Here is a 23,741-nt window from a genome sequence, read left to right as displayed (position 1 = left end):
GAGAGAGACTTTACAAACAACACATTATTTAATCACACAGTCCTGTATGGGTGTTCATGTATGCTCTCTCTCTAGCTTTCTCTGGCTTTTTCTCTCTTTCTTTTCAGGACTAGAACCTAAATTTTGCAGGATAAATTTACCTACTTTGTTTGGAAATGATATTAACAGTGTGCTTCTCACAGCACAAAGACATCCAATTGTTTTCAGTTCAAGGTTTGGTATTCAAATTGTCAAGTTGAATTTTTCTTACCTGTGCAAATTATTGAAAACAGGTTCATTTACATTTCTTTCTTTTTTTTTTTTTTAAGATTTTATTTATTTGACAGACAGAGATCACAAGTAGGCAGAGAGGCAGGCAGAGAGAGGAAGGGAAGCAGGTGCCCACTGAGCAGAAAGCCCTATGCGGGGCTTGATCCCAGGACCCCGGGATCATGACCTGAGCCAAAGGCAGAGGCTTTAACCCACTGAACCACCCAGGCGCCCCTCATTTACATTTCTTGACAAAAATTACAATGTTAAAATGGAGGGAGCTTATGGGTTCCATTTAGAATCAAATCACAGAAATTTAGAAATAAGAAGGACCATGTGACAATCTATTTTAAGTTGTTTATTCTCTCTCTCTCTCTTTCTCTGTAATCCTTAACAATTTGAGAGTCTAATAATATCTATGGACTCCTCTCCCAAAAAATACACTTACAAACTAAATTTTACCCGATAGTTTCAGGGAAATTTCTGCGATGCATCCCTGAACTATCACTGGTTCAGAGCTAGTGATCCAGTCAAATCAAGCTAACTTTGAGCTAAGAAATTAAAATTTCAGGGGCGCCTGGGTGGCTCAGTGGGTTAAGCCGCTGCCTTCGGCTCGGGTCATGATCTCAGGGTCCTGGGATCGAGTCCCGCATCGGGCTCTCTGCTCAGCAGGGAGCCTGCTTCCTCCTCTCTCTCTGCCTGCCTTTCTGCCTACTTGTGATCTCTCTCTGTCAAATAAATAAATAAAATCTTTAAAAAAAAATTAAAAAAATTTAAAAAAAGAAATTAAAATTTCAGACGACGATGTATTTATTTTAGAGAATTAGCATCGAGATTTAAAATGAATATCTGTATTTTACCCCTAGAGGGTTTTTTGTTGTTGTTATTTTACTACAAATATGTATACTACTACCAATTATTATGTAACAAGTAGAGTATCATTATATTTGCATCAACTTCATAAAAATGTCATCTTAATTATACTCATTTCTATGGTCATTTTATGTCTAGATACTTATACTAACTATGGTTCATTTCCACCTTATACTTTCTAGAAGGTGAGAACGAAAAACAAACAAACAAAAAAAACAAAATACCTTTTACATTTAATATAAATTTACTACCTAGAAAAATCATTACACTCAGAGATTGAATTTATCTATGAATAGTGATTCTTACATCATGAATTGCACACCAAACTGTTAGATGAATCTTTTTGTCCCTGAAATTTAGCAAGTGAAACTGATCAGTTAGTACTTCTAAAATGTGAAACTATATAAATAACTTCAATATTGCTGGTTCAGGCAATAGTAATGTCAGCAGCAACAATGTTCCATCAATTTTAAAAGAAATTGTGCATTGAAAAGAAAAAAATTCTATTTTTCAAACTGCAAATAATATTATTTACTTCTATGCTAAAATTTATGAAAACTACTTTTAAATATTCTAGTAACATATACCTATAGACTTATGTTTATATTAACTCAAAATGACACTTATAATTTGGTATAATTTTATCTACAGATTGATCAGAAAATTAGAAAATATTCACTGATTGTGTCACTCTAAATGTTTTAGAAGTAACATTTCTTGTATTTTAAATAATGTATTCTATTAGCAGCAGATAACTTCAATTTACTAATTGTGCACACTAGACATCACAGTCTTGTTCTATACTTAATCAATATATGATAATTGGAAAATAACAAATATACAGCAATAATTAAAATTATACATTTTTTAGATTATAAATCCCAATGACTTTGAATACCCAGCAATCTCTTGGAGTCCCTGACTAGTCATCTATTCAGTAGCATGAAAGTGATCAGAAAAATTAATATTTGTAAGTGATTTTTAAAAATTAACATATAGTGTATTATTTGTTTCAGGGGTACAGCTCTATGGATTATCAGTCTTACATTACATTATAATTCACAGACCTCACTATAGTACATAGCCTCCCCAATATCCATCACCCAGTCACCCTATTCCTCCCCCCATCACCCCCCCAGTCTCTTATGGTTTGTCTCCCTCCCTGTCCCTTCTTGTTGCATTTTTTCCCCTACTTCACCCCACAATCCCCCAACCTGCCTCAAACTCATCATATCAAAGAGATCATGTGATAATTGTCTTTCTCTGATTGACTATTTTACTTAGCATAATACCCTCTAGTTCCATCCACATCATTGCAAATAGCAAGATTTCAGGTTTTTGATGGCTGCACAGTATCCCATTGTATATATACCACATCTTCTTTCTCCATTCATCTGTTGATGCCACAGTGAGACACCACCTCACACCAGTTAGAATGGCTAAAATTAACGAGTCAGGGAACAACAGATATTGGTGAGGTTGTAGAGAAAGGGAAATCCTCTTATACTTGGTGGGAATGCAAGCTGGTGCAGCCACTTCCTCAAAAAGTTGAAAATAGAGCTACCTTGTGACACTACTGGGTATTTACCAGATACATAAGTAGTGATCCTAAGGGGCATGTGTACCTGAAAGTTTATAGCTGAAATAGCAGAAATGTCCATAATAGCCAAACTATGGAAAGAATCTAGATGTAAGTGATTTTTAATTTGACATTTCTCTAGTTTCAAAAATGTATCTGACCTTTATTATTATCACTTAGAAATCAAGTATAAAAAAAGATACTTTTATTTTTCCCCTGGTAAACAATGTGTTTTTGAAAATATGAGATACTTTTTTATTTCTTTAGCAGACACTTCTATGTAAAATAGGAGAATTCTACATTATTTCTAGTGTTCTCATTTAAATCTTTTGACAAATGTTGTTAGGGAAACAAATTTTTTTAAAAAGATAAAGTGGAGATGGAATATTGAGAACTAGTTCAGAGCTAGAGAAAAGCTTAGTGACTGTGTTTATAATAGTACAGAGATGAAAGTGATTATAATAGTACAGAATTATATTTAGGAAATATCAAAGATCGAAGATCAGTATCAAGAAAATATATTTGGATCTACTGGAGATTAAATCTTTATTTTTAAAATATGTCTGTTTTTAATGAGTACAAACGTACCCTTTAAAAAGGAAGGTAAATAATTTTATTATGACACTGACTGTCTAAATTGTCACTGGCATTGAAAACAAAGAGGCAGATAAAACAGCCTACTTAATAAGCATAAATAAGTTCTTTAAAATTATAAGTGCATTTGAATGTGGTATTTCCAAATCCTAAACCACTTTCCAGGGATTTAGCAAGTTCAAAAAAAGGTCAACATGACTTAGTCTTTTTCATCACAGGCTACCTCTAAATTCTCTAATTTTACTTATCATGACTTTAGTCTCTACAACTGCATCTGTCTTTCTTTCAAACTGTTGCTCTTAGTTATAAAAATGCATATTATGGCAATGTGCCAGGAGTCACTTAGGTTTAAAAAATAGCTTCTCATTTAAATAACTCTGTTGAATCTTTATCCTACACTTGCTTACTGGATGGTAACATAAAAAGAGGCTGTGTCTTTTTTAGACTGTGGCTTAGGTAAAAATGACCCAGTCATCTAAAAAAAAATTTCTTTGAACATGTCCCTGCTAAGTTTAAAGTGATAGAGAAAGTTTCTCTGGCAAGGTTACACCATGACCTGTAGAAATCGAGATGCTTGAGTATCTGAGGAAGATAATTTCTAGACATAGTGGCCAGCAAGAACAAAAATGAGATTAGTATCATCTTGGCTTGTGTGATTGGTAAAACAAAAATTGGTAGATGAAGTAATAAAAGGAAGCTAGGTAGGTTGTTTTGGTCAGTGGAAGCCATTCTAAGGGTTTCTATTTTTACTGATGTCAGTGTTTAGTCACCTACTGTTGTGGGCAGGTAAGTGATACCTTGAGAACTATGTAGGAAAATACTTAGATGCAGCCAAGGTGCAAGCAAGCAGAATGAATAGACTATAATTGCAATAATAAAAAGTGAATGGATGAAGGTGGCAGTATTGGAAGTTGAAACCTTAAAGAAGTATAGTAAGAAGAAAAGATGTGCTGATGGATGGATATGGATTATAAAGCAAAGAGACGACAACTGGAGATTTTTTGGCCTGAGAAATAATCGTCAACCACTTAGTTGTGGAAGAACTTGAAAGGAGTAGATTTATTTAGGTAAACAAAAGAGGAAAGAAACTAAAGCTTGTTTCTAGACACGTTATGTCTCAATTGTCTGTTAGCATCAAAGTATAAATGATCACTAAAGCCATGACACTGTTAGATCATCTGAGAAATCATTGTTATTCCAGGTCTCCACATGGGAACATGTCAACATTTATAGATGAGGAAGAGGAAAAGGATTCAGGCAAGAAGACAAAGGAGGAACATTAGATTAGAATGTAATGAGAGCAAGAAGCAAATTGTCTTAAGTCACTAAGCTTTTTCTATAATGGCCGGGATTACCATAGCTAATGCACTAGTGTATGGAGATTAAACTATAAGCAGAATTCTGGTTGAGAAAAACAAATCTAGTGAGAAAGGCATACCTATTTTTTTTAAAAAGTCAGTCTGGAGAACAAATTCTTATAATGCAAGAGGCAGATTTATCTTTGAAGGACAGCCTTCTGCAATTATGGATTTTTATATAGATGAAGAAAATTTAGATAACAAAGATGAGTGTGTGTGTATGTGTGTGTGTGTGTAATGTGTTTCATTTATTTATGACTTAGATTCGACACTAGCATTGGGCTTCTAGTTTTTTCAGCTCAGCATTTACGTATCTCAGCTGAACTTCACAATGACTACTTTCGTGACTGAGAAACACAGTCACAGATGATTTTTGTCATGACACAAACTGGAAACTGGCCCATCTTTATCTGAAATGAATTGCCTGACCATGTAACATATATTTTTTCAAAAGTTATTGGATATCAAACATATTAAATTTTCATGGGTTTTAAAGTTTTATCTACCATTACAATTTTGTAATTTCTAAAAACAACAAATGAGGAAATGATTGCCTAATAATTTTCTCTAATACATATAAAATGTAAAGCACTTTATAATTCAATTATTGTAGGTTTTTAGTCACTTTAATTTGGAATCATAATCTTTTTAATCCAAAAATTAATACCATACACTGAAATAGGTAAAGATGTAAATAACTTGATATATTACTATATAGATGCATTACATTCAGTTATTAAATACAATAATGTTCTAATTAAAGAAAATTATGAACTATATGTAGAGGCTATTATTATAAGATAGATACATCTTGAATACATTGTTTGGTTTTGTAAAAATTTTGTTGTATTTCACATCTTTTTCCTTCAGTCTATTACACTTAGTAATAATGATACATCTCACTTTTTTAACTTTTTTTCCACTTAATAAGTTGATTTAAGAATTTTCCTGTGAAATTATTTGGTCTCTCTAAGTGATTGCATACAATTCCAATTGTCTTCTGTTATAACTAATACTGTAAATATCCTTTGTTCCAAAACTCTTTTCTGCTATTTTAAAGGTAAGTGATTTTGAGCATATCACTTAACATTATTTACGGTTCTTTTGACTGTGTCAAAAGTCACTGGTTGCTAATGTCAATATTAGCACTGAATGATAACTTTTGTTTTTAATACCACATTATTTTTAATAACACAGGGTTTTTTAAGCCCTAAAACTAGAGTTATTTGGACATTGTTTTGCAAATATAAAAGACATCTTCCATATCTGACACAATATTAACAGAAATGGAAAAAGTAGCTACTTTATAATTTAGAAGTTATAGCATTTATTGACTATAATGTATCAGGTATTAAATGCTCATTGTATTGGCACACATTCTTTCAGAAATTTCTCTCCATTTGGTTTTTCTTGATGAGCATTTTTGTCTTTATTTTATCTTACATTATTTATTTTAAAACTGCCTTAAATCATTTGGAGAACAACAAATTTTAGGGTAAATATAGATAAATATGGCACTCTTTTAGTAGACCATATTCAGAATTGAAATAGAATTGTCTTCTTAAAATTATTTTTTGAAAAAACGCATTTGCTTTTATATAATACATGATGGAATATCATGAATTTGAGGTAGATGTAGAGAAAAAGGATAAATTAAGTCATTAGTGTTAGAATTTAACCATTTTCAAATGTTCAATTGAAATAATGTATTTGAATATTTGTATTTTCAAAAATTCTGCTTTCCTTACAGAATAATCATAATTTATATGGCCATCACACATTCTTCTTCTTTTTTTTTTTTTAAGATCTTATTTATTTATTTGGCAGACAGAGATCACAGGTAGGCAGAGAGGCAGGCAGAGACAGAGAGGGGGAAGCAGGCTCCCTGCTGAGCAGAGAGCCCAATGTGGGACTCGATCCCAGGACCCTGAGATCATGACCTGAGCCGAAGGCAGTGGCTTAAACCACTGAGCCACCCAGGCGCCCCATTACACATTCTTCTTATGCTTGATATATAGCACTTCATCTAATTCTTATTGCTTTATGTATATCAATTAAAATATATGAAGATAAGCTGAGATAACAAGTCAAGTTTGTCAAACATTATAGAGTTTCAAGGTAAGGCATTTATACCTCTGAGTAAACACAGAGCCTTTGTTATTCACAATTCAGGAAAATTTTAATACTTATTAAAATTACACCAAATCAATTTCTAGTTTCTTACCTGATTTTATTTCTTTGTGTAAGCTGATTAAACTACCACTGGTATCTTAATACTAGGTGTTTGAACTATACTTGAGCCACTGAAATTATTTAACTATAGATGATGTGAAAAAGATGGTAGCTAGAAATGAGAAGCAGGCGTTTCTTTTGTTAGTTCAGTGACTCAATGTTTTACCAAACATTTATTTCCAAAATGAACAATATTGGCATTATTTCTTCATATGCACATGAATTATTTAAATATATATGTATATATATTTATATTTGCACATAAAATGATTTCATTTGATAAATCTGAACACTAGATAGCAAGTCAATATTTTTTCTGTATATTGCCTTGTTTTTTCATGAGAATTAACATAAAAGAGTCATTATAATTTGGCAAAAATGCAGTGTTTCATGTTTATGTGTAACTTCTTATGTGAAAATGACAAACCTCACAACACAGTTTTCTAGTTCAGTTACAATTATTGAACCCTCTGAAACAATATTCATGCTGTCTTGTGAAGGAAAATAATAGTAATATCATTAAAATTTTGAAAACTTTTAACCCACTGAGCCACCCAGATGCCACCAAAATTTTGAAAACTTTTAAAGGATATATTGATGCTTTGATTGATTTATATTAAAAGTGATATCAAAGAAATATATATATATTTTTCATGCATCCAAAACTATGAAATTCATGGTGGATGTTGAATATTTTAAATCTCAAAAATCATAAAATCCCCCCATGGATATGGGCTTTATTTGGGGACAGTTGGGGGAAGAAATTGAGGGAACTAGGACTGCGGTTAGAGGGGGAGGGTCTTCTCAATTTGCTTTTTAATTTAGTGCATGTTACCTGGAAGTTAGAATAAATGAGAACAGATAAGGTTGCAGCCCTTGGCTCCATCCTTTTGATTCTTGGCTCTTGGTCCAGGTTCCTCTTCTGGCCGGCCTGACAGCTGAGCAGATCTCGTCAGTCCACAGTGTGAGTCACACATCTGCATCTGTCTATGATCATGGCCAAGGGAGGCCACTGTGGCCACATGGAAGACATCCCTGATGCTGAGCTCAGGGGATCAGGAGGAGCATTTCACGTAAGATACAAACCCTACCTGCTTGCCAGCACAGTGCCCTGCTCATGTATAACAAGGATAAGCCTCTGCTTAGCTCCTTTAGTGTAGCCATGTCCCTGCACAAGTCCAATTTACAGTCGCCCAGCACAACCTTGGCATTGGGACAAAACTCCCGAGTCTCCCCTTGCCACTTCTTGAGGATGCTGTCCAAAAACCTCGGACTGATTACTGATATGCACAATTGACTTTCAGTATGTTTAGTTCACTGATACTGGCATGAAATACATGGAATACTGAAGTTATGATGAAGTTAAATTCAAAGACTTTCCTGAATTTGCTCAAGATTTTCACAACTGTGTTAAAAAATATGTCAGAATTCTGGAAATGATAAAAGATACAATTAAAGTTCCTCTTTTGAAGATGTAATTTTTTTCTATGTTCTCCCTTTTCCTTTGTTAAGGATCCTGCTATTTCTATAGAAAAAAATACAGAAATGCAAGAGCATATGAACTCTATGATAAAGGAACAGCACATAAAGTATGGATTAATCAGTCTGATGGCATTACACCAATTATTGAAGAGGTAACTAGTAAACACCTAGGTTTGAACCAACCACTGTGTTACTTAATTTATTTAGAGAGGGAGATTAAATTGAGAATTTAAGAAGTTCCCATTTCACTTACCTCAATCATGTAACTGAGAACCCAAGAATCAGTCTGCTAAATAACTGCCAGGTGGAAAGTTATTGTCAAAATTGCAATGAATCTGTCCTAAATGTATCAGAAGAGAAAATAGGAAAGACAGGCATGATGTCGCTGGGAAAATTATAGTAATTTTTCTGCTGATCCCTTGCTCTGGAAAGTTCAGCCCTCATTTCCTGCACTATATTTTTCTCCATATTTTCTCTTTCCATCCAATCAGAATGCCTACAGATCTCTGTAGAGTCTTTGGAAATTATCGAGACCAATAATTTGCCTAGTTAGTTCATTCCTCTTCTTGAGATCTAGTTGCCTTTCTTTACTGTCCCTTTCCTCCCAAGGAACAGAAATTACTTAACAATGGAATACATCATTTTTCTGAAAGTAATTGTTACTCTGAACTAACCTTAGTTCATTTTCCCTTCTCAAATTCCAGTCTCAAAAGGAAATTAAAAAAAAAAAAACCTGTTTCTGAGTCCAGGGTTCTCCCTGGGGTTGAACACAGTCGGCCCTGTGGGAGCTTGGTCACATTAGTTCTTCCCAACAAGAGTTAGTAGAGCACACTGTCAGAACGCTCAGAGCACCTTGCTGAGCGGAGAGGCACGAGGCATTTAACTAAAACGGTCCCTTGGCCACTGAAGGACAAGTTGATGTATCAGAGGTTCTGAGATATATGTGGGGCATTCTTTCTAGTTCCCTGAAAGAATTAAGAATCAAATATTTTAAGATTTATTGTGCTCAAAAGGACTATTTTGATGTCACTCATTGTAAAAATATCACCTGAGGTTTGTGTGGGTCACTTTTGCCCATGAGTGAATGTGATTCCCACAACAACCCTGGTAATAGCTACTAATAGAAATCATTATTCTCATTTTATAAGTTGAAAAAAGAAGTTCAGGAAAGCTCAAGTTTCTCATTTTAAAATAGAGGTCATACATTTCTTGCAAAGTAGTTATGAGGATATAAATGATTCAACATGCATAATGCATTGAGTGAAAAGGACAGGTTTAACACATGGAGGTACTTAATAACTATTTTCCAATAACAGTATAATGAAAAGTAATATTATGTTATCAAGTTTAAGGATTGGAATTCCCATTATCTGATTTGTAACCAAAAATGATTTCCCATATTCTGGCTCAACTGTTTACCATATTTTAGTGCGATGTTTGGTATATAATAGTCAATAAATTTTCCAAATACATAGGTGCTTCTAAAACTTTGCATATGAAAAGAAAAAATGGGTAGACCAAATAGCCAAATATTACAAAGCTTATATTTTTTCTTTACAACAGCATTATTATTTCATAACTGGAGCGCTAGTAATGGAAGAAAGGCAAATAATTGGTAACAGCAGAACTGCATAGTTTTAGAGTTAGTTCATGCATGCAATTTATTTCATTACTCAAAAGTTATATTTTTTAAATCCACAAATGAAAGTTGTAGTATCCAAAACTTCCATCTTTTTAGCATGAGTTTGACATTATATTAAATTCTGATAATTAAATAATATATTCTTAATATGTGAAATATAGTATACTGTGTGTTTTATGTTGATGTTAATTGATATTAATCTAATGAAATTTAAAACTCTAATTAGAAACAAAAAAATTTACCGTGCATTAAGTCACTCTAAACATTTCCCATTGGGAAATATTTAATAAATTGGGTAACCATTTTCCAATTCTAAACCTACAAAAGATATTATTAATGTATTTTTTTTCTTTTGGCTACAGGTGTCTTTTAGGTGTTGTCAGGATCTAGTATGGACCTTGACTTTACCCACCTGGCATTTGTAATTTGGTGGGTGAATGACAATAAGCTTTTTCACCAGAAAATGAAATTCAATGGTCTTTAAAGTATAAGTAATTGTTTTACATTTTATTTAAGATTTAAAAAAATGATAACATCAATTATTGGTACAGTCATACATAATAAAGTATATTTCCTATCAGGTTTAATAAACTTTTTTTTAGGAATTCTAATCATTTTTAAATAGAATTTCAGTTCAGAAATGATCCCTATTCATACAGAGGATGAAGAGAATTCATGCTTTGTCTCTGTCTACTTCCCTTTGTCCTTCCCATTCATGGACTCAAGGCATGAAAATATATCCTTCTTCTTCTGGAGCTTATTAATTCTAAATTTAGGATAATCTCAATAATCAATGGCATAAAATGTTGAAGTAATGTTAAAATCGCAGGAAAATAACAAAATTCATTAGGGCACTTGAGGACTAAAACCAGTAATTTAGCTTCATGTGATCTATGCAACTCCTGAAACTTCCAATAAAATGTTCAATTCAAAATCGTCTTTGAACTTGTGGTATATCCTGTCACTGCATTAGATAACAAGTGGTTACCACCCAACTGTGATTTTGTCCCATTCAAGGACACTTAACAACCTTTGATGGCCTTTTTGGTTGTCACATATGGAGAGTGCTTCTGGCCTCAAATGAGTAGAGGTAAAGGATGCTGTTAAACATCTTACAATGGACGAGGTAGTCCTGTCCCCCAAATAATCTTCAGGCACAAAATGTCACTACTACCAACACTAGAAAACCATGGGCTCCAGGGATATAAAGATGAAGTGAACACAGGTATGTATTTACCTAGATAGATACAATTGTATCTATCATATGCTAAGTTTTATGGTTATCACTTTGTACAAAGGTAATTATCTAAGAAAAGGCTGTGCTCACATTCATATGTCTTTACCTAGGTATCAGTAGCCTCCACATGTTAGTAAAAGGCAAGGCTTTGCATCTATTTACCCATTACCTTCCTACCAGGAGGTATATTTCAATTGAATGCAAGTCATATAAGAGTTTGTCCACATAAAGACCCTAGCAAACAGACTCAGTAACAATCTTCATCCCATTCTCTAAGCTCCACAAAGAACTAGCTTTCTGTCCTTGCTGTGCTCCCATTTGCACATTTCACAGAATGCTTTTTCTGACACATGCAACAGTATTCTTCTAGAAATGTAGACAAACTTTCTTGTTAGCTTTGGTTACAGGTATGATCAAGATCTTAAGTTTCAGGTACACTTCTATTGGTTGCTCTAGATTCTTTTTTTTACTCTATATGAGGTGGAGGTCCTGAAAAAAATATTTCTTTTTTTTTTTTTAAAGATTTTATTTATTTATTTGACAGACAGAGATCACAAGTAGGCAGAGAAAGCAGGCAGAGAAAGAGGAGGAAGCAGGCTCCCTGCTGAACAGAAAGCCCGATGTGAGGCTGGATCCCGGAGCCCTGGGATCATGATCTGAGCCGAAAGCAGAGGCTTTAACCCACTGAGCCACCCAGGCGCCCCTGGAAAAAATATTTCTAACCAGTGTACATACCTTGTCATTTAACAATGAAAAAAAATCATTAAATGTTTAGAATGCTAGTTAATGAACTCTTTGATGTTTAACAGAAGAAAAGATAATTGAAGTCAGTGGAGTAGCTTCATGCAGATGTGGATGTCTGATCAGAATCTTTCAAATACTAATTTACCTCTGGAGTAAATTACTAATTCACCCCTGGGAGTGAGTGTGTATTTTTAATCAGTTAAATACTATGCATATATTGAGATATTTTAAAATAAATAACAGGAAATCTTATATTTACTTACACTTCACAATTTCTCATTTTACTAATACAAAAATGGATGTACAGGGAGCTTAAATACATGCCCAATTTTACCAAAGTAGTATATTAATGATCAAAATATGACAAAGGCTTGTTTAACTTGAATGTTATCCCTCTAATACAATATATAATTCCTTTTATAAGAGCTTTTATAAGAGCTGTGGAAAGATAGATAATAACAATGAGGTTTAATAAGTGCAACCCAGTGTTTTTACCCAGGATATAATTGAGCCAGTTAAAATTGCTATGTAATTGAGTTGCAGGAAGAGAGGTAGAGCTGAAGACAGACAGAAAGTGAGGTATGGAAAAAGCAGATTCACTGAAGGCAACACCAGATATAACTGAGTTTTCTCTCTGTAAAGAAAGAAGATGAAGTAGTGCAAAGTTAATTTGCTGCACTAAAGAAGCTGGCCAGTGTACTATAGCCAAAGGAAAATACTGAAGGGTTTTAAATGAGAGATTTACATTTTCAGTAGATCTCTCTGGAAAATGCATGGATAGCTGATTTGAAAGAGACAAGGCTGGAGTTCAAGCAGTCAATCTAAGGTTGTTTAAACCTTCAGAGAGAAACACAGTGTCTAAACCAGGAGAGATAAGGGCAGGTAAGGGTTATGGGAGGATGGATTTAAGACATGCATACACTCCAATGTTTATAGCAGTGATGTCCACAATAGCCAAATGTGGAAAGAGCCAGATGTCCATCTACAGATGAATGGATATAGAAGTTGTCTCTCTCTCTCTCTCTCTCTCTCACACACACACACACACAGGAATATTACTTAACCATCAAAAAGAATGAAATGTTGCCATTTGCAACAATGTGGAAGGAACTAGAGGGTAGGCTAAGTGAAATAAGAGAAAAAGAAATACCGTATCATTTCACTCATATGTGAAATTTTAGAAACAGATGAACATAGGGGAAGGGAAGGAACATAAAAATAAGATGAAAGCAGAGAGGGAGGCAAACCATAAGAAACTCTTGTGGAAAGAGTTTATGGAAAGTAGGAAAAAACAACTGAGGGTTGTTGGAAGGAAGGTGGGTGGGAGGATGGGGTAATGTGGTGATGGGTATTGAGGAGGGCGTGTGTTGTAATGAGGACTGGTATTATATGCAACTGATGATTCACTAAATTCTATCCCTGAAACTAATTATATAGTGTTTGTTACCTAAATTGAATTTAAATAAAAATTTAAAAAAGGAATACATGGAATATTAAAACCTTTAGACTTTGTGAATGATTACATGGATTTAATGGGTGGGATAAAGCTTGAGAGAATTACTTTCACACTTCTACTTTAGGTAAATGGTTGCACAAGAAGGAGCAAAGGTTGGGATAATACAATAAGCTCTGTTATGGACATATGGCATTGAGTTGCTTATGGGCAGTCAGTGAAAGGAATATGTTCATATCAGTTTCTTTGGGGAGGTGTAAACATTTGTATAGAGCTCAAAATACTTATTCCTGTTTTCCAAACAGTGTTATGTAATGCTACATGAAAAAGCAGCATGATCTCTAGGTTCATGTTCTCTGTCCTTACCTAGCATTAACCAGTGACATGGTATGAGCCAATTTTTTCTCTTCTTAGAATAAAACTGTCAGTGACTATGAGCAGGTTTTTGTACGCATAATTAATCTCATTATTAAAATAATGGTTTCCCAAGTGGATTTTATCTTCAGTTCTGCAGCTTGAAGGGTATCCTAATGAGCTATTAATTATTCACTGTAAAGTTGAAAATTCAGGCCAATGAGCTTTGGCTATTCTATGCACATACACAGTGAGGTGGGGCAGAATTATGCTTTATATGTATATTTAGATATAGATGCTGATATACTCAAGTAGTTAGATTGGAGTTCTATGACTGAAAATTACAATTCTCAACATTGTTTTCCATATTATATATGATCACTATTGCAATCATTTTGGGCAACACTCAGTCTTGTGGGAGGTGAGAATAATAGAAAAACAGCTTAATATATATGACCTAGTCTATTAAATGTTTTACCTTTAGTGATCTACACTGTCTTTTAATCCTTATAACAACTCCATAAACAAATATTAGTATTATACCATTTTGGGGGGATGATAATTGGAGGCATACAGAAAGACAAAGTAAACTATCTAACTTCACATTAACAGTTAGTGGAAAACTGGATTCAGACTTAATAATTCTGGCCCTGGAGTCTATGACTTTAATCAAAAAGATACTGAAAGCTAATGTAATTGTAAATATTGTTTGGTCTCCTCTAAGTAAGAAAAGCTTAAATAAATAAGATGTAAATATTAGTATTTTACTGTGTTTCTACTTTTTATTTTAGTCTACAATGGATAGTCATATTGTATATCATGACACTGTTGTTGGAAATATGGAAAAAGATTGTTGCAGCATGGAGCATTTTGTAAATGACTAAATCAAAACAACAACAAAATAGCTTATAATACAGTGCTATATCTGCAGTCAGCATGCCAACAATATTTGGAGAATAAATGGAAGGGATGACAATTGGTCCATCTGGATTATCTACATAAAAACTGAATAAACAGAGCTTTTAGGTGAAATTATTTAGTATTATATATTAAGCATGGAAAAATGTTTGCTATGAACAAATTATTGGGTTTTAGTATTATTACTTCTTAGCAATTTTTTTGATATTAAACCAGAGTTCCATTCTCCTAGTTGTTGATTTTAATTTATTTATGTTCATTTTGAAAAAGATATTTTGAAAAATATATTCCAAATTGGAACAGTTTAAGTATGGGTGATTTTATTTTCTTCATCATTATTAGCATTTTAATGAATATCTTCACATTTTATATTTTTTCTTTAAAAGCTATAGTATTTTACAACAGTGTAGTAAAACTACATTTTACATTAAAAACTGTAGTATTGGGCGCCTGGGTGGCTCAGTGGGTTAAGCCGCTGCCTTTGGCTCGGGTCATGATCTCAGGGTTCTGGGCTCGAGGCCCGCATCGGGCTCTCTGCTCAGCAGGGAGCCTGCTTCCTCCTCTCTCTCTCTGCCTGCCTCTCTGCCTGCTTGTGATCTCTCTCTGTCAAATAAAATAAAATCTTTAAAAAAATAACAAAAACAAAAAAACTGTAGTATTCTACACTTGTGATGAGTACCAGATGTATGGAAGTGTTGAATCACTCTATGATACACCTAAAACCAATATTATATTGTATGTTAACCAACTGAAATTTAAATAAAAACTAAAAAAAACTATGCTAATATTTTATGGTAAGAATTAAGAACCATTTGGTATCAAAGTTGATACCAAAACACTTCTGGTGGAAAAGTCACTTAGTTGCTAAGAAGTTTGGGCTAGGATTCTAAATTTTCAGAACCAAATGCTAGTGTGTCTTAGGTTGAGACAAGTTTATAAAACCTTTCTTTAATGTATCAATTTATTCTAAACCATTTCTGATAAAGCTCTTCCTTCCAACCACTCTTTTTTTTTTTTTTTTTAAGATTTTATTTACTTATTTGACAGACAGGGATCCAAGCAATCAGAGAGGCAGGCAGAGAGAGAGAGAGGAGGATGCAGGCTCCCTGCTGAGCAGAGAGGTAGGAGCTCTATTCCAGGATGCTGGGATCGTGACCTGAGCCGAAAGCAGAGGCTTTAACCCACTGCACCACCTAGGCGCTCCTCCTCCAACCACTTTTTTTGTTTGTTTGTTTTTGTTTTTGTTTTCATATTCTGTACGTGTATTATTCTGGATTTGGTAACATATTAATTACTCTGCCATAGAGTCCTTTTTTTAAAAAAAAATATTTTTTCCTATTTTTTTGCTTTTATTCAGAAGTATATAAAGTACTACCCTTTTTATTTTATAATTCCATTTATATTCTTACATTATTTTTTTTCCCAATTTATTTATTTTCAGAAAAACAGTATTCATTATTTTTTCACCACACCCAGTGCTCCAACCACTTTTGATCTGATTCACCCATCAAATTGATGATACTGTAATTGGTATCAATTGTTATTCCAAGTCAAGGTTATAAGTCTATATGATACTAAAAGATGTAAGATCACTTTTTCTTTTTGGTTGTTGGAAATGCCTCCTAATAATAATAATTGTCAAAACATTAATCATATAAATCATGAGACAGCGTAAGAAATTTATGCATTCTTTGGTCCCTTAGATTTTTTCAGTAATGGTCAATTGCCTAGGTTCGTACTTAGTGCCTAGGTAGGCAAATTTAAAAAAAAAAAAAAGTTATTTCTATAGGTTAGGAGTTAAGTTTTAAATAAGATTTGCTGATAATTGCATTTATTTGATATGATATAACCAACATCTGGATGTTAAAATGACAAATTTTCTATCTTAGAATAACTGTTAAATTTTAGGACACAGTAATATTATTGCATATTTCAAATATAACAACATTACATATGCAAAAGAATAGGAAATATGCCCCTTTTAAATAAATGTTTTATTTTATTTTATTTTCACTTTTTAAATATGTACCATGTCCTATTAAATGCACAAATACTGTATTCAGCTTGATTAATTTTTATATATTTTATGTCCTTATAGCCCTGGAAATGTAATTTTTATTTTTATTTTTATTTTTAAGATTTTATTTATTTGACAGAGTGATTGAGAGCACAAGTAGGGGAGCAGCAGGTAGAGGCAGAGGGAGAAATAGACTCCTCACTGAGTAGGGAACCCAATGTGGGGCTCGATCCCAGGACCCTGAGATCATGACCTGAGCTGAAGGCAGACAATTAACTGACTGAGCCACCCAGGCACCCCTGGAAATATAAATTTTAAATAATAGAAACTATTTTAGTCATAATTTCCTTTCCAAAAATAGATCTCATGAGAATTATGTTATAAGTACAAATGTTTGACGTATTTAGTAAAAGGTGATCAGCTGTATTGAACAGTTAAGACATCGTTCATATCTCTGTTCATTAAAACCTGAATTGACTTCTAGGGAAATATGATCCCTTGATAACAATTTTTGATAAAAATTAAGCAGTTAAATATGGAAATCCTTTCATAAGTAGGGATACTTACTTGACAGAAGTTTTCCTTAAATGAGAGGAAGATTTGAATTATGGAATATTATTTAAAGAAACTTAATTTGGTTAGTTTCTAGTAATGCCACATGATTCAGAGATTATTCCAGCTTCAGATTCATAACTCTAGGATTCCTTCTGGGTTTAAATGCTTTGAGGTAAATTCTGATTTTACCTGATTAGCTTCCAAGAGGGAATTCTAAGTAAAAAGTAATAGCTGATATTTACTGGGCATCTTCTAACTGCACTAAGGACTGATTATTTTATTTCATTTTGTAACACTGCAAAGTAGTAAGATAACATTTTTGCTTCTTAACATATTAGAAAACTGAAGGAATATGTTATGGCCATTCCAAAATCATAACAGAAATTATTTTGAGCTAGAAAATTGGAGAATTTATTATACAGAAACAAGAGCAATAATCTTTCTGGACCTCAGAATGGACCTGGACAGCATCAGGATCTTAACTTCAACTCTTTGTGTGTACGCGAACAGGGTTCATTTACAATGCTGACCTATGATTAAAAAAAAAAAAAAACATTTTAACCAGAAAATCTTTATTTACTGAAAATCCATGGATTTCTAACCTAAAAATCCAGGACAGCTTAGGAATTCAACTTGGTTGAAGCAATTGTAGTCAGATACCAGTTTCAGGAAATACATACCTGACTGGTTGGTCCTTCTTGTGGAAGTGGTTCTTTCCAGGTAGCCATGTTAGTGACAAAGATAATCTAAAGGTTGCCTTTCACACTGAGCCACAGGGAAGCTTAATTTTCTAATCATGTATAACCAGATGTCCTCTTTCCTTTCCAGTTCTGACTGGAAACAAAGACCTTATCCTTCTTACTACACATTAGAAACTCAGAAGCCTATATAAGGTGACTTTTTAAAACTAATTTGTTGAGTTATTTTATAGTGTAATTATCAGCTATAAGATTGATTAGTGTTGTGCGTACACACTTTCCGTTTAGAAGAAAATATTGTACAAAATTCCTTTCCTCTTTGAATTTACTAGAGGAATATGTAAAGCCATATGTAAACAAATCTGACTTCAACCAGGATATTTTATTAAAAATTAGATAATTCCTGGGCACCTGGATGGCTCTGTTGGTTAAGCAACTGCCTTCAGCTCAGGTCATGATCCTGGAGTCCCGGGATTGAGTCCCACATCGGAATCCCTGCTCAGTGGAGAGTCTGCTTCTCTCACTGACCTCTCTCCCGGCATGTTCTCTCTTTCATTCTCTCTCTCTCTCTGTCAAATATATACATAAAATCGTTAAAAAGAATGAAAATTAGATAATTCCTTAAAATAAAACAACCTAATACCTTTAATGTGTCCTTCTAGAAGTCTTACATTTTAATGAATTACAAGTCCAAATTTCATTGTATGCTATTTGTCTTTCCCTACAATAGTCTGGAGACAGTGGTAGTAACATTTTCAAATATTATTCAGATAACTGAAATTATCTACATGAACAATGCGTAGCATCCCCTCCCACATTCCATTTTTTCCTTTGCATTTATCCTTTTTTTTTATTATGGTAAAAAAACATAGAACAGGAAATGTACCCTTATAATAAAAATTTAAGTGGAAAGTATGGTATTGTTAACTATATGTGTTTGTTGTACAGTAGATATTTAGAACTTAATTCATTTTGCCTGATTAAAACTCTGTATTCACTGGACTGCAACTCTTGATTTCTAACTCCCTCCAGCTGCCGGTATGCCATTGTACTTTCTATTCTATGTTTTTGATTATGTTTGATCTCATCTATAAGTGGAATCATGCAGTATAGGTCCTTGTGTCTGATTTCACTTAACACGTAGTGCTTAAGGTTGTCATGTATGATAGTATTTCCTTCTCTTTAACGGCTGAATAATATTCCTTTATATATACATTCCATATTTCCCTTTATATCAACCATTCATGGACATTTAGGTTGTTCCTAATTATTGGATATTGTGAGAAATGCTTCAATGAACATGAGAGTGCTACTATCTCTTTGAGATACTCTTTTCAATTATTTTTATATAAATTCACAGACCTGGACTTGCTGGATCATATAGTAGTCTTATTTTAGTTTTGTGGAACCTAATACTATTTTCCACAGCAGCTAAATAACTAACACTCCCTAAGGGTTCTTGTTTTTCCACATACTTGCCAAAACTTGTTATCTTACAAATAACTCAAATCCTTTGACAGTCACGATTGCTCTTGGCTCTACACTGAGAGAACCTCAGTCCTCTTATTAATGATACAACCAAATGATATATTCGGACATCCCTAGAATTCTACTTCAGTGCTGTGGCTGGCAGTTGTGCTCATTAGGCAGTGTCCACACAATATTGGTAATTTAATATATAAATATATCTTGTTAAGTATTAAATATACTTAATATATACTTAAATATATTACAATAATATTTATTATATTATCTCTGTGTATGAGAGTGCTTCAAATCTTTACCCAGGCATTTTTATTTTTATTATTTTTATTTTTTAAAGATTTTTATTTATTTATTTGACAGACAGAGATTACAAGTAGGTGGAGAGTCAGGCAGAGAGAGAAGAGGAATCAGGCTCACCTTGGAGCAGAGAGCCCGATGTAGGGCTTGATCCCAGGACCCTGAGATCATGACCTGAGCCCAAGGCAGAGGCTGTAAACAACTGAGCCACCTAGGCGCCCCTACCCAGGCATATTTAATCTCACGTTAGATATCTAACAAGCTGTGTTCTGGTACTGTTCCATCTCTACTGTTCTGTCTGCTTCTGTGGTTGGGATAAAACCAGTGCAACTTAACCCCTCATTCATTTAAAGATGTTCTTCTTTATTACTCTTAGTTGAATTTAATTAAAAAGAAATTGAAAAAAATTAAAAATGCAAAAATTTATGGCTGCATGGCAGCCCAGAGCTACTTATTATCAATTTTAATTTATTGGACCTAATAGTACTTATATTTCAATTATACCTGAGGTTACTACTCTTTTATATCAGTGTCCGAAAATTAGCACTGCATCACTAAGAAATTATAAAACTATGTTCTACATCCTTAGTTAGAGAAAGAAGAGAAATAGTCAATGCACTTTACAGGTTTTTATTAAAAATGTATAAAATAATAAAAATTTAGGTTTAAATGAACTGCAAATGAATAGCTGATTGATGTTACAAGAATGGTGGTTCAAAGACTATTGCTTTTCCTTAAACTAAGTATAATAGAACACTTATTTTATTTTTGAAAGATAGTTTTTCTCATTGCAAGTAAGAAGTTTAAACCCAACTTTTTGGGGGGATTAGATACCTTACAGTCACCATCAAGAGAGAGCATAATAATGGACTGCATCAACATATGGTAAACCAAACAATGTAAACTCTTAAATCTCAATGAGTTACTATTTAATCATGTGTACCTATCTGTAGTTATGCATTGCTTTGACATAAACAGTGGACTAAATATTTCAGTGTTCCGCTAACTGGTATGTTGGGAAATAATAGAACACAAATCCAGACAAAACTAACAAACAGACAAACCAACACATCTCACATCCACACTGACGTGTTATAATAAAATAGTATTCTGTATTCTAATATATAAGTAAATACTGACACAAAGAATTGAAGAAGTAACTTTACAGAGGGATTTCTCAGACGCTTCAATTTAATGTAGTGCTATGGCACTGTGCACGGAGAATCTCCAAGAACTAAGCACTCTGTGTTATCTTCACAAGCATAGAGATTCAGAGAAAGAATTTCAGGTCACTCCTGTAAACATCTCTCAGGACAGGACTACCAATTTAGAAATCAAATACATTTAAGATGTATGGATAAGATACAGAGCATGACTAGAACTCAGTAAGAGTCTAAGTTGAGGCAATGAAACTCTATGATTATTTGTCATGTTTTTTAGCCAATTAAAATCTGAAAAGAGGGGCGCCTGGGTGGCTCAGTGGGTTGAGCCGCTGCCTTCGGCTAGGGTCATGATCTCGGGGTCCTGGGATCGAGTCCCGCGTCGGGCTCTCTGCTCGGCAGGGAGCCTGCTTCCTCCTCTCTCTCTGCCTGCCTCTCTGCCTACTTGTGACCTCTCTCTGTCAAATAAATAAATAAAATTTAAAAAAAAAATCTGAAAAGAGAATCTGATCTGGAGAACAGAACTTGAGTGTGCTAGTAAAGCGAACAGGTATTTTTCCCCTTCTTCCTATTTTCTAGCTCGGTGTCTTATTTCCCACTGCAAATGTGAGAGGCTAGAAGGAGATCTAGAAGAGTGAATAATAGAATGGATCATAATACTTAAAACTGAACTCGAAAGAGCTGAAATAATGCTGAAAAAATGCATTTAAATGCTTTTTAAAAGTTTAATTACACAACACATTTCCTTCTTAAAAGATGTGGTGGCTTATTTTATAAATGTTTACCTGGAAATTTTTACGTCTTAAACTCTTTTATGAAAAATACGGTGTAGAGAATATAATCCTGTAATAGTGTTATTTGATGACAGATACAGACTACACTTATCACGGTGAGCGCTGCATAATATGTAGAATAATGTATACACCTGGAAGTTACATGACATTGTATGTTAATTATACCTAAATAAAAACAAATAAAAGGAAATGGTGAGATAAATTCTACTTGATCTATTTATATTTAAAAATAAGATACAAGTCTCAACACCTAATTTAAGTTAATAAAATGTATTCTTAAAATATTTTAGATTAAATAGAGAGCTTTTTATTCTGATATCATCTTTCTAATGTATTTAAGTCTCAAGAATAAACATATTTTAGAAATAACTTTCTTTGATTAACAAGTCAAGGCACTATTTGAATATCTATATACAGATATATCTCTCTATTTTACAAATCTTATCTCTCTTATCTCTCTATTTTACAAATCCAATTAAATGGGTCACTTTTATATGAGTAAGCCAAGTACTCACAAATCTGTATCCTTTTCCAAGTATTTACAGTTACCTTTAAAATATCACTGAATAGGGCACCTTAAGCATCTGCCATCAGCTCAAGTTGTGGCCCTGGGTTCGAGTCCCCCATGAGGCTCCCTGCTTGGTGGGATGCCTGCTTCTCCATCTCCCACTCCCCCTTCTGATGTTCCCTTTCTCACTGTGTCTCTCTTTATTGTATAAATACGTAAAATCTTAAAAAAAACAGAATATCACTGGATGTACATTGTAAGAAATTTAATAAATAAAGTAAAATAAAATAAAGTAAACCAGAGTTCTTTTTAAAGGTTGTGAATATTGTTCAACAAATTAGAAATAACTGTCCAGCAAAATATTGCAGACATTATTCATGGATGTATAAATACTTTAATGATGAAATGTTGACCATTGTATACTTTGTCCAGTCCTGTTCCTTTGGTCTTGAAGGGATAGGATTTGTAACCAAGTGAAGAACCAGTACTAAATATAACCAACAAAAGGAGCAGCGATGGAACATAATGTAATATGGAAGTTGTACCAAAAAAGAAAATATTAAATTTGTGTTTAACCTTTTAAAATATTTTATGCTTAGATACTTGAGTCTCATCCTTGTGCAGAAACCATGCCAATCTCTGAATTGTTCCAATTTTAGTATATGTGTTGCCGAAGCAAGCACACATGCTTAGACACTTGAAAACCCAGATTATAAGCTAAAATTTAAGAGTAAGGAAAGTTAGTGATCTGGTAATATTTTCCCTTCCAGAAAAGAAATATAAATTATGGGGCACCTGGGTGGCTCAGTGGGTTAAGCTGCTGCCTTCGGCTCAGGTCATGATCTCAGGGTCCTGGGATTGAGTCCCGCATTGGGCTCTCTGCTCAGTAGGGAGCCTGCTTCCTCCTCTCTCTCTCTGCCTGCCTCTCTGCCTACTTGTGATATCTGTCTGTCAAATAAATAAATAAAATCTTTAATATATATATATATATATATATATATATATAAATTATGTAAATAATCTTATCTTATCCATGCTAGTGAATGATATTTTAGTAACGATCTATATAATCCTCAAAAAATAATAAAACTATAAACTCTTAATAAGAAGGAAAAATAGATAGGGAGATAAATTATTTTAAAATCCCAAGTAGCCACAGATAGATTTACTTAGAAGAAAATGTAATGGTTGGGGCGCCTGGGTGGCTCAGCGGGTTAAAGCCTCTGCCTTTGGCTCAGGTCATGATCCTGGGGTACTGGGATCGAGACCCGCATCGGGCTCTCTGCTCAGCGGGGAGCCTGCTTCTCCTTCTCTCTCTGCCTGCCTCTCTGCCTACTTGTGATCTGTGTCTGTCATATAAATAAATAAAATCTTAAAAAAAAAAAAAGAAAATGTAATGGTCATAATGTTTACTGTTTATATTATGTTAATATATTGCTTTATCTTTGCTTTATCTTTTATTAATTCTGACACAAATGTCAGGGCAGAAGACACCCAGTTCTTATGGGACTC

General features: G+C 33.6%; 1 non-coding gene across 1 annotated transcript; it reads right to left on the bottom strand.

The window, feature by feature from the left end:
* Nucleotides 1-22,809: 22,809 nt before the first annotated feature.
* LOC122911024 lies at nt 22,810-22,912 on the bottom strand. Its single transcript, XR_006385364.1, has one exon. It is a non-coding gene; the product is annotated as a U6 spliceosomal RNA (small nuclear RNA).
* Nucleotides 22,913-23,741: the final 829 nt, after the last annotated feature.

Source organism: Neovison vison, chromosome 6 (assembly GCF_020171115.1).
Source record: "Neovison vison isolate M4711 chromosome 6, ASM_NN_V1, whole genome shotgun sequence".
Taxonomy (NCBI): Eukaryota; Metazoa; Chordata; class Mammalia; order Carnivora; family Mustelidae; genus Neogale; species Neogale vison.
The sequence above is the reverse complement of the archived record's forward strand: the minus strand, read 5'-3'. Positions and strand labels throughout refer to the sequence as shown.